The sequence below is a fragment of the Lathamus discolor genome, chromosome 3, assembly GCF_037157495.1.
Source record: "Lathamus discolor isolate bLatDis1 chromosome 3, bLatDis1.hap1, whole genome shotgun sequence".
Classification (NCBI taxonomy): domain Eukaryota; kingdom Metazoa; phylum Chordata; class Aves; order Psittaciformes; family Psittacidae; genus Lathamus; species Lathamus discolor.
This window is the reverse complement of record NC_088886.1, coordinates 90,187,592-90,205,146: the sequence shown is the minus strand read 5'-3', so window position 1 is coordinate 90,205,146 and position 17,555 is coordinate 90,187,592. Positions and strand designations below refer to the sequence as shown.

At 36.0% G+C, this 17,555-nt stretch overlaps 1 long non-coding RNA gene across 4 annotated transcripts in view; it reads right to left on the bottom strand.

The window, feature by feature from the left end:
* The window catches only part of LOC136009964 (uncharacterized), a 34,690-nt gene extending 23,237 nt beyond the window's left edge, over nt 1-11,453 (bottom strand). For all 4 annotated transcript variants that reach the window (XR_010610711.1, XR_010610712.1, XR_010610713.1 and 1 more), the window contains exon 1: nt 11,295-11,453. This is a non-coding gene — a long non-coding RNA (uncharacterized LOC136009964). The remainder of the gene's footprint in view (nt 1-11,294) is intronic.
* Nucleotides 11,454-17,555: the final 6,102 nt, after the last annotated feature.

Here is a 17,555-nt window from a genome sequence, read left to right as displayed (position 1 = left end):
AAATAAAGTTTATACATTACCATGTTACCGTTGTATGGTAGCATATAAACTTTTGTTCCAGATTAAAAAGTTTACAGCTGCAGCTATGTAGATTTTATGGAGTTTACAATTTTAAACGAAAGCATCAAACCCCTTGTTAATAGAAGGGTCATCAAAAGTTCAGATTTGCCATAATGGGGGGGAGGGTGTTTTTTATTTTGGTGGGGTTTTTTGTTTGCTTGGGGTTTCAGTTTTGTTTGCTTGTTTGTTTTGGTGTTTTTTTCCAGATAGCCATTACTGCATTAATGATACTTTGTCTCTACTGGGAAGGTTTTCTACTCAGCCAGGAAAGTCAGCAGTCTTTCATGACTCTGCTTCTTTTTGTTGTTGTTTTGGTAATTATCTAAGTTCAAGCTGCCTGAAGTGTGCTAGGTCTAAGTGCTCACTTTTTGCTTTGATACCCCTGTTTGAACAGTTCAGGCCCTATTCTTTGCCCAGACCTCTAGGGAACTCACAAATTAAGCATTGCTCAGGACTCTTTTACTTAAAATTATATCCTACATAATTAATTCTGTCATTACACAGAATGGATCGAGCATGCTAGGAAGGTTCTTTACAAACTATCATTCAGTGCAAGCAGAAGAGGGATGAGAGGGAAGCAGAAATAATGGAAAAATCTGTAGGTCTTTTAGTGAAGGCAAACAAGAATTCACTGAAATTCTTATTCTAGCCATAATCTGTTCCCAGTAGCATCTAAGTAGGGAAAGTGGGAAAGGAGAGATCAAATGTCTTTAAAAATATACATTAAGAAGGCAAATTACCCATTCACAGGAGGCCTACTAACAGCAAGAGCAATTTAACTTTTTAATATAGGCCTTGCTATATAGATTAAAATTACTCTTCTGTTATACTTTGCATAAAAATGTACGGTGGAGACTATAAGAGAAAAAATACAGTTATTTTTTTCTGTCCTGACATTTTAAGCCCACTGTCCAACAGGACAAAATGACTACTGAAAGTACACATGAACTCATGGTTATTCCTTGGTATTTAAAAGAAATATATCCTGAATAAAAATTCTTCATTATTAATTTAACTAAATAAATGACATAGGAAGTGAGGGCAAGAGTAAACACACAAATAACCAGTTTCCTAGCTTGTGGTCGGCTCACAACTTACAGCATTATCTATCAAGTTACATATCTGAGTTACAGTATTTCCTTCACAGTCATTAACGGCTATTTGTATTTGGGGTTTAAGCTTCAAACTTACTGTAGGAAAGAAAGTATTTCAGTTCTTCCACTGTCAAGGCACAATGCTTAGACATTTTTTTAGGCCTCCTGTATATTGCGTTTTCTAGGGTGCAAAATGGAGATTAGTACCTACCATTGTAAAGGCATCTTAGAATGCTAAGTGGCAATACAGCAAATCTAGGGGCTTTAAGATCAAGAAGCCTGTTGTGTATTACAGTCACTATGGCACCATAGTTCCTGTTATTACAAAAGTCAGAACCATTCTGCCTGTGAAGACCGGTCCTCTACTTAGATTCAGAAAATGATGTTTGGTTGCATAAAGGTTCTGTTCAGAATGTTGTTCAACATCCAAACAATTTACTAGAGGATAAAAAGAGGTATCTAAAACCAGCAGCTGATCCACTGCAATCGTTTGTCTAGATGTAGACAGGCTACAGAGCCTGTTCCTTTAAAATGAGGATTGTGTCACATAAAGTCAGATATAGATCTTTGCTGCTGTGCTTTGCTTTCAAAGTTTATTCTGTGTAGCCAGCATCAAGCAGTGCATCATTCTGTTTGTCTGTAACAGGGTGAAGTATTCTACATGTTAAAAGTCAAACCTTCAAGAAAAAATGAATCATATTGAAGTCTCTTTTTTCATATAACTTCCTCAGCTATTCTGCATCTTACAAAACAGTGTCACTTTGTCAAACAGTTTGTGTTGCTTCTTATGTCTGTATCTTGAGAATTTCAAAGATGTTTGAATAGTAATACACAATGATCAGATAGACATCTGTCAAGCCCAGACATACCAGAAGCAATGATTTCCTATGGCTGTTTTGGGACAGAATGATTGATCAGATATTCTCTTTTGCTGTGACCTCCTGTAGAAGTCACAAGCAGAGCACTTGCAGACTACATCTGCTTGTTCATCCTCAGCCAAATTCATATCTCATACAGTTCAGAACAATCCTATATGCATAACAGAGAAAGCTACCATGGTAATGCAGACCGAGGAAAGAACATCAATCTTTTCCTAGTAACAATATCACAAATACATTACAAAATTAATTCCAACACTTGAGTCAATATTATTCTATCATTAAGTATCAAGTGCAGGATTTTCAGCTCTTCCTTACTGGCAAAGCTTTTAAAATCTTATCCAACATATCTCATTGTGTCTAATTTTTTACAGCCTTTTCTCGCCTTTCTGCTGTCGTTGCAAAGATGAATCATAAAGGGTATTTGCACAGTATTAGGCTTTTGTATGTTTGGGGTTTTCTTTTTTACATGCAAGGTGGAAGTGAATGCTTTAATTCTAAAAAAAATAACTATTAAAAATGTAACTCACTAAATGCTGAAGCTATTAAGCACTTCCTAATTAGCTCTTATACTACTTTGGACATTAGAGACCATGCAAGTCAAACATTATTTGTCATTTACCTTAATGGTAGTATGTCAGTGCCTAATATTTGCTAATGCTGAAAGAATGTGTGTCCAGGCTACTACCCTTAGTGAGGCTGTCACGCAGCCACTCATTTGAGCATACCTTGAATTTTGAACATCGACCCTTTGAACCCAACTCTTGAAGACAGCCATTTAACTCAGGACCTTGCTGGATCAGAATCTAAGAGTTTAATTTCAACCTACAAGGGCAGCCATTAGAGAGACTTTAGGTTAAATCACTTACAAATAAGAATTTTAACATATTTAGATCCGTTCTGTACTTGTATGTAGAGACAAATGATTCACAAGATTCAGGGTCCAGCATATTGGAGCCCAAAACTTTGGCTGACTTGCCCAAATTAATGCTTCAATTTAGTGGCAGAAACAGGAAAAAATCTGGCTTCTCAATTAATACCTGTGAAATATACCATCTCCTTTTCTCTTTCCCTTTCATTTCTGTTCTCTCCTGTCACTTCATCCCACCTTTTTTTCCTGCAAAGCAATTAAATGAAAAGGGTGCAGAAAGGTCAAAGACAGAGAGTTTTGTTACTGATACTTAGAAGAGGTATACAGTTAAGTACTGACCAGTACCTTCAGGAGTCATCCAGCTATACTCTCTTCTCTAAAGAAGAAAAAGATGAAGCATCCACCAGCAAATATGTGCTATGGCCTTAGTATATCTCATCACTCATAGGCTATTAAAATATCAATATAATATACTACTCTTCATTACTATCCTTTGTCTCACTAGACATTTGTTTTGTCTCTATCAAACCATTCAGCACTACTTTCTATTTTATATCACACGTAGCATTCCTGGAAAAAAATAATGTATTGCTCATTGGTATGGCATATGGCAGTCCATGGAAAAATACAGTTTCTGGGTATTTTATTTCTTTGTGGGCTGTGTTTTCTTCCAGTTATTTTTTCTACAGCTCTACTCACACACTTTGTACTTAAAGCATCACGACCACTGCATGTACAGTGTTGCTCTCTAAATGACTTTCTTCCCTTTTTTTGTCAGTCTCTCTGGATTCTTTAATGGATCTGATTGATCAGAAGACAATAGAGCTGACACTTTAATTCAGCGCTGCAAGTCTGTGCTTCTGTAATCCCTTAGAGTGCACTGAAATTCCAAAGCATCCTACTTTTGATTAAAACAAACTTCAAAACATGTAAATTTGCCTCTAAAAGTATCCAGCTTTCTCATTCTCAGGTTTTGAATGTATCTGAAAACAGGGAGAAGGAGAAACAAAATATTGGTTTAAAATAACCCACACACTTTTAAATCAATATTATTGTTTAGCCATACTACAAAAGAAATTCAAAGGATTTTTTTGGATGAAACAAGGATCAGATGTTCTCATTCTCCACAGGCGAGCTTCCCTATTCCACCTAACCATAAAATCTTAATGCCATAAAACCACTCTCTTAATCAAGCAAGTATTTGGGAAAAAAAGAGGAGGTGTTAGCAAGCTGAGCAGATTCTGCCCAGGCTGGAAAAAGCTCCATATGATCCTGGTGGCCTCAAACTCTGCAATCATCAGGCAGTAACCTTGTGTGACACAGAAGCAGCCAGGAATTTGAGTGGGGAATGGCTGGCCACTTAGGACAAGTGTAGGCTTGATCCAGTTGCACCTGAGATTAACAGTGAAATCACAATTTATTCTAATGCTGAAGGAAATGCACAGCTTAGTCCATCAAAGAAAAAAGTTCTCTCCAAATGTACATATGTAACATTTTACTGTACTGCTTCTTCAGACCTCCAGATATATCTTAACGTAATGTATAACTTCTATATACTTATTAAAATATCTACTATAAAATGCATGCTACATCAAATAAAGCCTTATATATAATTGTTTGGATGTTTTATCTTTATTAAACTGATTTCAATGCAAAACTTCCCATATTTGATGCCTTTGAAATGTTTGTCTTTTTTTAAATGAGGATTTTCTCCCAATCCCCAGTTATCTCAGTCCCGTTGTGAAAAACATTTCATGATTCCTTCAACAATTTCATGGGTCTAGTTAAAGCATCACTTCTCTGGAGAACCAGAGAGGTCCCCTCTCCCTGTCCCTAGAGCAACAGGACTTAAATATTGCCCTGGAGAGCTTAGGCTGGAATGTTTAATTCTGCAGGGAAACAATTGTTTTATTCTTGCTTTACACATTCAGATTGACTAATTAATAAAAAAAATATGATCTGGAATATCACCTGACCCTGGCAACAGAAGTTTTTGAGTTTATATTTAGCTTTCAGACTGCTGTTACCACAATGAATGAATCTGCAATGCATATTGTGGTTTCAGTAACATTTATTATGGATTGCCTACAGTCAGTACCTGATTATGTCTAATTTTCTCTAAACAAAAGGCTTCTCCTGAGAAAACTGTACTAAACTATGCTCTTTTGTAGACTTAGACTTTTTAAAGAAGATTTGAAATACTGAAAGGACTATCAGGGAATTCAAATTAACCCTGAAAGCATGAAAATGGGAGGTGAAACACTTTGAACCACTTGTAAAATAAGGATGAAATCAGGTGGTTTTTTTAAAGCTTGGATGTTCTCTGTGTAAGTCTGCCCTGCCTTAGAATAAGTACTTGCTGAAAAATATTACTGTGTTACGAGACTGTCTCGTCTGAAGACATGTTCTCTACTGTACCTTTGTTTACAATTATTGTCAGCGGAGTGCATAGCTGCTTGAAAAACACAGTAGACCTCCTGGGTGTGAAGTAGCTCTCTCACTAGAGAAAATTGGAGTAACCATGCAAAGTCATAAAACCATGTTGGTTTCAAATAAGTTTAAGGGCACGCTCAAGGCGACATAGTATTTTTTTTAATTATGATCTCAATGTGATCAATAAATAATAAGATATTAAATCTTAAATTCACTCTAGGGTAGATAGTACCTGTTTTAAAAAAATGAATGAATTGAGCAAAGAATTGTGGCACAGTTGAGAGGAATTTCAGGAGGAAGGATGACTTCTGCTGATGCTCTGGTCTGAGCCTTGAATGATCTCAGATCTGTTCCTAGCTCTGCCCTCAACTTCACCTAGAGCCACATAAACACCTTTAGTCCCATTGCAAAGGTATTTAGATATTTGAAGGTGCATAGAGCTGTCTACTGAGGTTTTGAAAACACTTAACTACACTAGGCAATTGTATGCTCTTGACTTTAAATTGAAGACCTGATCTCAAATGTGGCCTGTACACAACTGATACATAGCATAAAGTCCTTGTTCAGACAATACCCTATCCAAGACTCAAACTGATCATCACACTTTAGCAACTGAATGAAAAATTTAAGTCCTCCTCACTCCTGGGGACAGTTCAATTTCAGTCACCGATGGAATTTGAGTTGCTATAATTTAGGGCACAGATAGCCATCCATAGGTCTTCCGAATATTTCTTTCCTCTCCAATTCTCATGGTCACCAAGTAGAGAATCTTGAACAGATGATACACATCCTTTGGTTACAAGACTAAATCCCATCATTTAACTATGAATATCAATTTCTGGTTGATGCTTCTTCATCCCTCCCCCTTTTATCGCCCCCAGTAATGTTTGACAATAAATGTATTAACATTCTCTGAAGAGATTCTAAATTGATTGGACAGCATCATAAGAAAATTGTGAGCAGAAGTATTTGTTATGCTAAGGCTAGACATTTTCAAAGAGAAAACAGAATGCAGCTTCTTCTCTGTATAAATAATTAAGAATTCAGAAACATTTTCATATTATTGTTTACTCACATAACAATTCTAATTAGTGCAGCTCACTGAAGCCCGTGATCAATGATCATCTTACACCATTTGGAAAATCCACTGACAATAAGACTCTCACCTTCCTTAACCCTTCCCGGTTAAATGATTGAAAATCAGTCTAAGTGACAGATTAGATGTCCTTAAAGATGACCTGAAGTCTGTTGAGCTCTAGAACATAAGGTCCAGAAGAGGGAGTAATTCCCAGAGACAATTTTTTTCTAGTGGCACTAATGTGTAAACTTGTCTTCAGGACAAGCGTGATAGCTTGTGCAGGATATCTTAACTGCTTTAATCAAAGACTTTCTATGTAACAAATGCACTGGGCTACACCTGGAAATAAAACAGAGGATGAGAACAACAAAGTTTAGAAACTACAGCTATTGATATGATAAACTCCAGAGGAGTAACTCCACTGGACAAATACACTGTGTATGTTGATTTACTGGGTGCTGTCCAAGAATGGTGCAAAACAGAGTGCACTTGTAGCCCTGAAATAAGACACAAGGTCCACATCAGCAGAGATCGAAATCCTCAAGGACAGCGTAAAACTGTTTGGGAATTAATAGATAGTTATGGGTAAAGGAATACAGGATGTGAAATCTTGAAGTTTTCAGTTCCATCTCATGGAGGCCAAGTGTAAGCTACTCTGTTCAGTAAAATCTCTGGCTACCAATTATGTATGAGAAGTCTCAGCATCTTTCTTCCAGAAGCCATGAAAGAATACCCAGGTGCAAAGCAACATCCAGGCTGGTTTTCCAGTACCTTCACAGACACCTCCCAATACCTTGGCCTACAAGCGCTCTTCAGATCACAATCTGATTTCCCCCTAACTAAACCTAATTGTTAAATATTCTTGATAATGGTTTCGTGAGTTATGGCAGTGGGGTGCAGGTACAGGCCCTATAACACTCACTGAATACTCCTGAGCATCCAGTACCATTTACAACTTTGCAAGCTCAAACTCCTTATGAGTGTCTACCATCAACAACACATTACATTGTGAACGCCAACAGGGGAGAAGAAATAAGTTTCCTGTTAGGGGTAATGGTAGAAAAGAGTGCATTCTATTCCCAGTCTTTTCAACACACATGCATATATTATTGCAGTGAAATTTTAAGAAGATATTAAAAATGGGAAGAAAATGAAGATTTCCACTGCTGGATATATTTCAGTCATTTTTAGTCATGCTGTTTCCATAACACTATTTGTTACAAATTCTTGCACAATGCAATGACAGTTAGTGGGAGTAGAAACTGTCCCTGAATAGTCACTGACTCAAAAAATGGTTTGTACTTAAGAATATAACGCCCCTTAGTATCATAAGAGGAGCAAGCTGTAGAGGTAGTAGCTAAAAATATATCTACGGTATCATATATTGTTCATGAGGCAAGGCAAAATAAGGGAATGCAGTAGAAGATGGCTTGAAGAATTTCAGGAATAGTTTCTGAATCTGGATAGGCAGTCAGGCATATTGAAAGAAAGTTCATCCGAACAGGATGATGAAATGGCAAAGAGAATATAACATGTTTGAAATGTGAAGGATTTTTCATTTTGATGGAATGCATCCTTAAGCTGCATGCATACTTTAGCAATATAGCATAGAAAAAGTATCATGTTTGTGGAATTCGATTAAGTTGCTGAATTTTTTCATTTGGTGGAAGTTTCCGAAATTAATCTGTCACTCAGTATTCTGAATAGGGAAATTCCACCAGACATGTTAAAACTGAACTGTAGCAAAATATTGGGAATTTGGAATAATATAAATGAACACTGTGTATTTAGACTGTTTTGTGTGCAGAGAACTTATTCTCGCTGAAATTCAAACCATGCTGAAGCTGCTATGATGCCTTCCACCAAATTAGAATCTGCTGACTTTCTGAAAGGAATCAAGTCTTATATGCACCAAAAACTTATTAGGAAGAAAATGTTTTCTTAGAAGTACTGGATGTACATCATAACTCCCATTAAAACAATATTTAGTAAAATGAAAGCAGACAAAGCAAAAATATAGTGTTATTGAACAGAACACCTTTTTATCACTTCTTGAGTGACTAAGTTATATGAAAATTAAAGCTCCTCAAATTTGGAGAGCTCCTCAAATGACCATAAAATTCTATTTCCACCCACTCAGCAAGCAAGCAAATGTTTCTAAAGTAGCCTGGAGGACATACCTGTAATACATGACAAGAACAGATGTGCCAGCTTACCATGATGGGCACCAAGAAAATCCTGTCTTTGTTATCACAGATATTTAGAGAAGGCAGAACCCTTCACCTTTAGGCAGAAATACTACAGTCACTTATACAGAACATACTCCATATACCGCCTTTGTCCTGACCCAAGGTTGATACTATCCTTTGTCAGGAATCCTAAAACAAACATAGAAACAGCTGGACTGGAACACTGCAAAGCAAAAGCCGAGTCTTTCAAAGTTATTGAAGATATAAGCACAATAACATTTAATTCCAGTAGATAAAATTCATCTTTGAAACTCTCAGAGGGAAAGATTACCTCTACCTCTTACCAAAATCTAAGCATCAATTAAGGTTTTGAGGTGTTTAAAAAATCATTCAGGGTTTAGTTAGTATTTCTTGGGTCAGCTGGCATGGACGTGAGAGCCATCTCATCTTTTCTAGGAATGTAGAATGCACATGTTTTTTTTCTATCGCTTTTGCTCAATTAAAACATTTTCCTGATGATTTATAGATACAAATGACTTTCCAAATAAGCAACTGATTTTAATGATTTTTCATGTTTAGAAAAGAGCTGCAGCTTTCACACTTGAATGAGTATTCTATAGGAGTTTTTACAAGGGTTCTGTTAGCAACAAGATAACATTAATTGAAATAAACCTCCAGAAAAAAAATGTCAATTTCTAATTGCATATGCTTAAACAACTTCAGTTGTACATTTGGAGTAAATTTTGCTATTCAAATGATTTTGTACAGACCCCTAGCCTGTCTGGAATTACTGTAGCTATAATATACAATTATAAAAATAGACATGAAATAAGCAATGAGCTCAAATGATTGAATGTCTTTCTAAAAAGTAAAGTTAGAAATACCTCTCCATTCAGTAAAAACCTAAAATAATTTGGGAAAGAGCACTGGGAGAAATCTTAAAATCATGATCACAGAATGGAAGTGAAAGCAAATAATTGCTCAAAGATCCAATTTCATAGAATAGGTTGGAAGAGACCTTAAAGGTCATCTAGTTCCAAACCCCCTGCCATGGGCAAGGACATGCTCCAGTAGATCAGGTTGTTAAAGCCCCATCCAACCTGGCCTTGAGCAATTGCACTGATGGGGCAGTCACAGCTTCACTGGGCAACCTGTTCCAGTGCCTTGCCATTCTCAGAGTAAGGAACTTCTTCCTAGTATCTAATATAATCTAACCCCTCTTCTAGTTTAAAGTCATTTCCCCTTTTCATTAAAAATTCATGCAAAAGGTGAAAATATTAGTTCAAAATAAATATACAACATGCAAACTATAAAATGTATTTAGAAAATCGCAAAATATTTTAAAAACATGTGAATACATACATGAAAACCCAACGTTCATAATTTAAAATAACTGTAAGCTTTGAAAGGAGCCATGGTTCCAGTCCTCCTCAGTGCTAGGACAAGACAACTCCCACAGTATACGATCACAGTATATATAATTGTGCAGGTATTTAGTAACAAATGCTGCCTGTAGGGATCTAACTCTACCTTGTGTAGGTTCAGGGCTATCCATTTAATTATTATTACTCCAGATTCATGAGAATAAAGCCTGTAGTTAACTGCAAATTTATTTATGCCTAGTGGCTTGCTCATAGGAACATTGTAAAAATGTTCAACACATCTGATGAAAACATGGAAAAGGAGAATGTGTGTGCATCTACTGCATGTTTTCCTCTAGGAGAAAAAGGCTCAACTTGGAACTTCTGTCTTCAAACAGCTAGAAGACTTGACTCTCCGCTGATTGAACAGGTAACTGATAAGCACAAGCCACTATTCTGTAGGCATTAATAATCACTTGGACTCCATTTTTACTTTCGCATAGTTGCTACTGTCATGTGCAGATTACAACTGCTGTAAGGTAACTCATTGTGTGACACTTTGCTTTTAAATTCTTGGGAAATAGATGCTCCAAAATATGTACATACAATCTAATTGGATCACATCACACAATAATCTTCCACAGGGCTTAAAAATGCCTATGCTAAGGATCCAGTAAGCTCCGTGTGTGTATTTACCGTTTGCCTTTGTCAATATAACCCTCCCCTGTAAAGATGATTCCAAATTTGAGAGAGAAATTCCTAGTAGTATAAACCAGCGGAAAAGTTTCTTCAAACATCTACCATAGCATCTGGGATGGCAGGACTGTGTAACCCTGGGGAATCCCACCATTGCCAAGCCAATGTCCACATTTAAATTCCACAAAATGGGTCAAATTGCTATAGCTGTAATAATCCTTAATGGAAAAGGATGCCGTAGTGAGAGTACATTAATACATTACGATAACATGTCACTGCATTCTGAGGAGCAGTTACCAAAACATGAAATGGTCAAGGAACTTGTACGCATCAAAACACTGCACAAATCACCCCAAAAGTCTGGATGATACTTGTGTATAAACATATTGTCTATACAAAATAAATGAATAATTAAAATATGTAAAGAAAACAGACTAAGCTGTTTGTTTTGCTATTTGAAACAACAGGCTTACACAGTGCAATGAAATATTTATTCACTGTGTTCTCCTTTTGCTGATCTATTTTTCTGAATTGATTACCTCTGAAAGCTTTCCTGACATGAGCTTTTGTATGCTGACAAAAGGGAGGTGAAGCGAAGCATCTTGATTAGCTATCAGCTTCTAGTCAAGCTTACCAGACCAGGAAGAACAGAGAGCATGTGGTCAGAAGACAGCATCTATCACAAGTCAGATTTTATGGGATGAGTAATCCACCCTTACATTTTCACAGAACGCAGAAGAGCCAGCAGATAATACTTCCAGCTGAGCTTTTAAATTGGCTGGCTCAGTCCTTTTGAGAAACTGTAACAGAAAGAGCAGTTAGATTTGATTTTTGATAAAGCTGTAGTTGTCATAACAATGTGCTGCCTCATAATCTGTGGGTTTCAAACAAAAGCCGTGGCTTGAGCTGTGCCTGGGTTCCTAAGGTCACCTTCCCTTAGCAAACTTTGATTATACTCAGCTGCAGCTATATCAGTGTATATTGTCTATTCAGGTGACACTGAAAAAATATACTTTTTTAACAAAAACCCACAGAAAAGCTTTTATGACTATAATATGACTAATCTTAAAAGGCAAGTAATCTTACTGAACTACTTCTGCATAGTATATTAACATCCTCCAAGGAAGTATAAAATGTCCTCATATATGAGGACATAGCCATATTATGAAGTCCAACCTTCTAAAGCCTACGCATACCACTGCTTATATTGTGCACAAAGATGTAAATATATCTATATCTATATATATCTATATCTATAACAGCTACAACTGTTAAGCTTCTATTTTAACTAGTGCTGACCAGGTGCTCTATCTGTGCAGTCCTAGCTTGCTTTCCAGTTGAACCCACTTAATTTTTAGTAATGGTTCTGACAGACTATCATAAGTAGTTACGTGTTACATGCCAGTGAAATAAACAAGACTTCTTTATTTCCATGTAAAGTTACGCTGTGATTTGTTAAACTAAGCCCAATGTACACAGAGAGGTTTATTCTATACATTATTGTAATTCAGTTACAAATCTCTTAGAATTACAAAATCTTATTTTTCTTTTTCTGCTTTGTAGGCAAAATGTAGTGAAAACAGTATTTTCTAGCAAATATGGAAAAACAACACAACCCAAACCCAGAAAGGTAAAGTGAAAAGGTGAGAGCGTCAGTTTTACACACCTTGTACTAACACTACTCAGCTGTGATTAAGATTGAGATCTAGCAATCACTTGGTTCCTCCTAAATAAAATGTTGTTGCCTATAGATATGGCATCTTGTCACAAAATCCTTAAATAATTCTTATTTGCTACAAAAACAACCATCCTGTCCTATCTTTACCCTGCTTACAGTTACCTATATAATAATGTATTTTAAGTGATTTATCAAATATGGCTCTAAATGCAGTGAAATGCCAGACTTGCACTGTTGCATGATAGAGAATTAATTTGGATTATATACCATAGAATTTGAATAATATACTAGTAATAATCTCTTCACAAGAAGGGCACCCCCCCTCAAATGCCACAAAAGACTGATTAGTCCTTCTTCATCAGCTGTGTTTCAACATGTCCCTTATATCTAGTCGTACGTTATACATGCTGATTGTTAGTTTGATTGGTTAGTTGAGTTTTGATTTGTTGGTTTGGGTTTTTTTAATAGGAAAGGAAATGTTTTTCTGTTTTATACCTCCCTTGACCACTTGCTTCGGAAGAAAACAATGTGGGGAGGCTTGAAGGACTCCAAACAGTTGCTATTTCCTACAATCCAATAAAAAATAAGTATCATTACTCCAGCTGTGTCCGCCTCTTCAGGTAATTACAAATAGTATTCACTCTGTCATCTGTATTACAGTATCCTGAAGACAAGGACCTTGAGAAGTGCCTGACACCTGCTATCTTTCTGTTAAATTGTAAAGATGACTTGAGCGTGCTTTTGCCACCATCAGTCATCTCAGTTCTGTACACCCAAGCACTATAAGCCTTGCAAATAACTTCTCCTTTGCTGTACAGTAAATAATTCTTATTAGCTCATGTAATTTTTTAACAAAATAATTTATAAACCCCTTAACTTCTAGTACACACAGGATAATTTGCAAAAATTCAAGGACTTCATCAATTCTTACTAGTAGAGGTAGCAGAAGTTTGGAAAGAACACTAAAGTTTTGTAATTCATAACAATTAAATACCAAGTAAAGAAGTAGCTTTTTTCTTTTTTTTTTACTTTTTGACTATTACATTTTTCACTTTTAATTTCAAATCTATAGAGTTTTAGCTGAATGAATAGGTACTCACTGCTTGAAAGCTCTATTTGACAGCTTGTACCATGCAAAATGTATCAAAATAATTTTCTTATTATAAGACAAAACACGTGGATTTTCCAATTTTTCCTTTCTGCATGCTTAGGATGAATGCAAAATTGAGAGTTTAAGAGAGATGCAGCACGGGCTAAGGATGAGGTTGAGTATATGCCATCAGGCTTGTCAAAGCATCAGTGGAAGGGTTGTAAGAGTCACCTAAGCTCTTCTGCCAAAGTGCCTAATTCTAATTCTAGTGCTCAGCTAAGTTGGAGTCTATTATTCAATTCATGATAATTTGGTTTCAAAGCTTCTCACTAAGGTGAAGAGAGGAAATGAACACCTGACCTGATGCTGTTGCAATTTGTGATCGAAAAAAAAAAGGCACTTCAACAAATTATTTACAATATGTGTTTAATGTTCCCTATTTCTGCTTTGCCATTAGTCATTTTTAGCACTTAATCACAAAAAACGGGAATAGATTATTTTAAATTATATCCATTACTACTGGTAAAACAACCTAAAACCACTGGGGCACTCCTGTTGTCATCAATGAATCAGTTCCATTTGCATGTCTGTAATGCCACAAGCGGGAAGGACAGAAGTTTAAAGGTAAAAGAGTATAGGGAAGCCCAAAGGAAATACAGTGTTGAATTTCTGTCCACATTTCTAGGAACATAAAGGATTGTAGTCTGAACAAGGTTATCTTGTAATTGCATTATGATCAGTTGCAAATATTCTATATAAAATACTGCACCCATGCAACTCATTTAATTTTGAAACCATTAATTTCAATAACAATTTATGATCTCCAGTGAAAAGAAATTTATTCTTAAAGTTACTTTTTAACATTAATAATAATAATAAATAATCAGTGTGCAGTACAAACTTTTAGTTGGGCTTCTTTCTGCACACATCCTTAAAGCCACAAGTTATTTTCATCCTGTTTAGAGTGTTCAATATATTTCGAGGAAGTACAGGGACACCACAGCTACCCAATATTTGCACTAACAGCAGCCTCCAAGAGAAAAAGCCAGGAAATGAGCCAATGATAGACATTTTATTTTCTAGATGAGATACAAACTCTGAATTCATCCCAAAACACCCAAAATGTTGACCTTCGCGAGCTGTGAGTGACATACAATCTGAAGGGAAAAAAAAAACCACCAACCTAAAACCGAAAATAAAAAAATGGTATGCTTTAGGAACCTGAGCAGAACCACAAAGTTAGAGAATCTCCTCTGGTTATCAAAATGCACTTCCACTGCCAATGTGAGAACTTAACGGATATTATCAGGAATACAAACAGAAGCTGCTTAGCAACTGCAGTTTTACAAGGACAGGGAAAGTTTCTCTCCTGAGTGGAAAGATAACCGGATCCTAGTTTTATAGTTACTACTCTGTCTCTCTCCTATAAAACAGGCAGTACCAAAACATCACAAGCGTATTCAGTGTGGTTATGGTAAAATATAACATAGGTGAGTAAATAGCCCTCACACTTCTGGTTTAGTACTTGGGACTTAATCAGAAAGAATCTAGAGTGGAAGCAGAAATTTATACTGTTCTACCACGTAAACCATATTCCCAAAAAAGTCTTTACACACCATCTTGTTATATGTAATGACTTCATTTTCTGGAAGTATTTGTCCAAAACACAACACAAAGACCATACATAATTTCAAAATTAGGAAGTAATGTGTGTTTTGTTCATTTTGAAAACTGTACTCTAGGATGAAGAATCTGTTATTCAAATGCTTTATGCCTCTGCTGTTAGGAATGAGTTAGAGTAAAATGTCACATATAAAGCTCACGATGACATTTTCCTATACCAAAATTTAATTTAAGAGGGATATGCTGCATTTTAATAAAACATCTCATGGATTTCAAGTGTATTTTTTATGGTTCTCTAGGGAAAATACAGTAAATTGTGTTTTACATCCACTGAATTTCTCTTGCTGATGCTTTAAGATATATATTCTGGCTTTGTTTGAGTGCCATAGTATTTACATTTTCAGATTTATCTGCCAATCTATATTCTCAGTAGTCACTCTTGATATGATTATTTTCTCTTTTCACCATATGTTCACTATTACTTGATTGTTAAAGGTACTTTGAAATGCTTTCTATAACTAAGCATCTAATCCAGAAGAAGTTTTGTGTTGATATGTTCCCTGATCATTTTCTCAGGCAAAGAACAGAATAAATCATTTACTAGATTACTTTCTATGCTGTATACATATTATATGGCTCAGTTTAGCCTTAGATTTCATAACCTGCTTTGCACAGAAAAAGCATTTGTATGTAAAAGGTTCATAAGATCAACTAATCTGTTTTCCTGTTAGGGAACACCATTTTCTGACTTTCAGTTGTGAACCATGTACTGGATATGACAAAACAGGATTAAAATACTTAATTGAAATCCCATTGAAATGACAGGCCATTCTTCTGTCCTAATTTTCTTCACTGTGGAATGGCAGAGATGTAAGAAATATATACTTAGCACAGAGCTAAAACAATTCTATAAACATAATAGTGAAAAAAGTCACACTCAACTTACTGGAATCATAATCTGAAGGTAAGCTAAATTTCCTGAACCCTCATTATTATCATATTTAAAAGAGACAGGGCAAGGAGGGAAGGGATAAAGACAAAAAACCCCACCAAACAAACACCATCTATATAACAAAAACTAATAATCCCATTTTACTTGATGTAAGATCTCACATCCAATATTATATCAAATTCTCCTTTGCCAATTCCTTCTGCCCTTGCTGTTCACCTCCAAATGATATGTTCTAGAAGCTCTTTCAATTAAATGCTAAAAGCACCTCTCTGAAAAAATTTCTGTGCAATTGTTAATAATTCATATGTTAAAGAACAAAAGAAAAGTTCACAGAGATAGAAATAAGCCAATTTCATCTCAATGTTAAGATAAACAAAACTGCTCTCAGTAATTGCACAGCTTTTTGACTAGAGTTAGCTCATGTAGAAAGTATGACTTGAGTTATACAAGGTATCATAGAAAGTAGTTCAGTGAAGATGCTCAAATGTGCAGCCATGAAAAACAACTAAAACTTAAACACAAAACTTGCCTGCAAAAGTCAATCAGTGCTAACTGCTAATGATGCATTCTGCTAAACCAAACATTTTAAAACTTGGAAAGGTAGAGTTAATATCCCAATTTCCCACCCTCCCTAAATATGTTGCCCAGGGAGGTTGTGAATGCTCCATCCCTGGCGGTGTTCAAGGCCAGGTTGGATGAAGCCTTGTGTGGGATGGTTTAGTGTGAAGTGTCCCTGTCCATGGCTGGGGGGTTGGAACTAGATGATCTTGAGGTCCTTTCCAACCCTAACTATTCTATGATTCTATGATTCTGTAACAGAGCTAATGAAGTTCTTTGCATCCCAGTCTTTCTGTGGCGCAAATGATTTTTTATGTCATCATCCATAAATCCCTTCCCAGAATCCTCACTCAGCTGTGGCTCTCAGAGGGGACTAAGTCTGGACATTTTGTCATTTCATATGCAGAATCTTGCTCTTTTGTGACAAAGAAATGCATTCTCAGTTTTGGTGTTCTTGAAATGGTATCACCCAACATATCCCCAAAACCATCACTGCTAAGACCAAAAAAAAAAATGGATTTTTCAGTATCATTATTCAATACTTTCCTTTTGTATTGTTATTCTAACATATTCAGACATTCAGTTGAAATGAAAGTTATATTTTAACAACTAACAGTTGTAAAATATTTCTGACAGTTAGAATACCTTACAACTAAGCTTCACCACCTTAGTTAACATTCTTGGTCCTAGGCTACCTACGATATTCTAGGTACTAGAGAAATGGCACACAATTGTAGACAAGCCTGGCAGAGCTGCTTGTCTACAAGTCTTGACCGGATGGAAATAGATGACTAAATAGACAAATAACACTAGGATGGATGTTGAGTGACTGCAAAAATGAGTGTTTCTGCAGACATTAGCAAGGCTAGATCAGGGCAGAAACAGCCACAGATATCATGGACAGGGTGTTAAGATTGACCAGTCTTGAACAGAAATACAGACTCTTTTGAAAGCATTCTTTCTGAAAATCCATTTGTTTTTATCAAAGTAACTG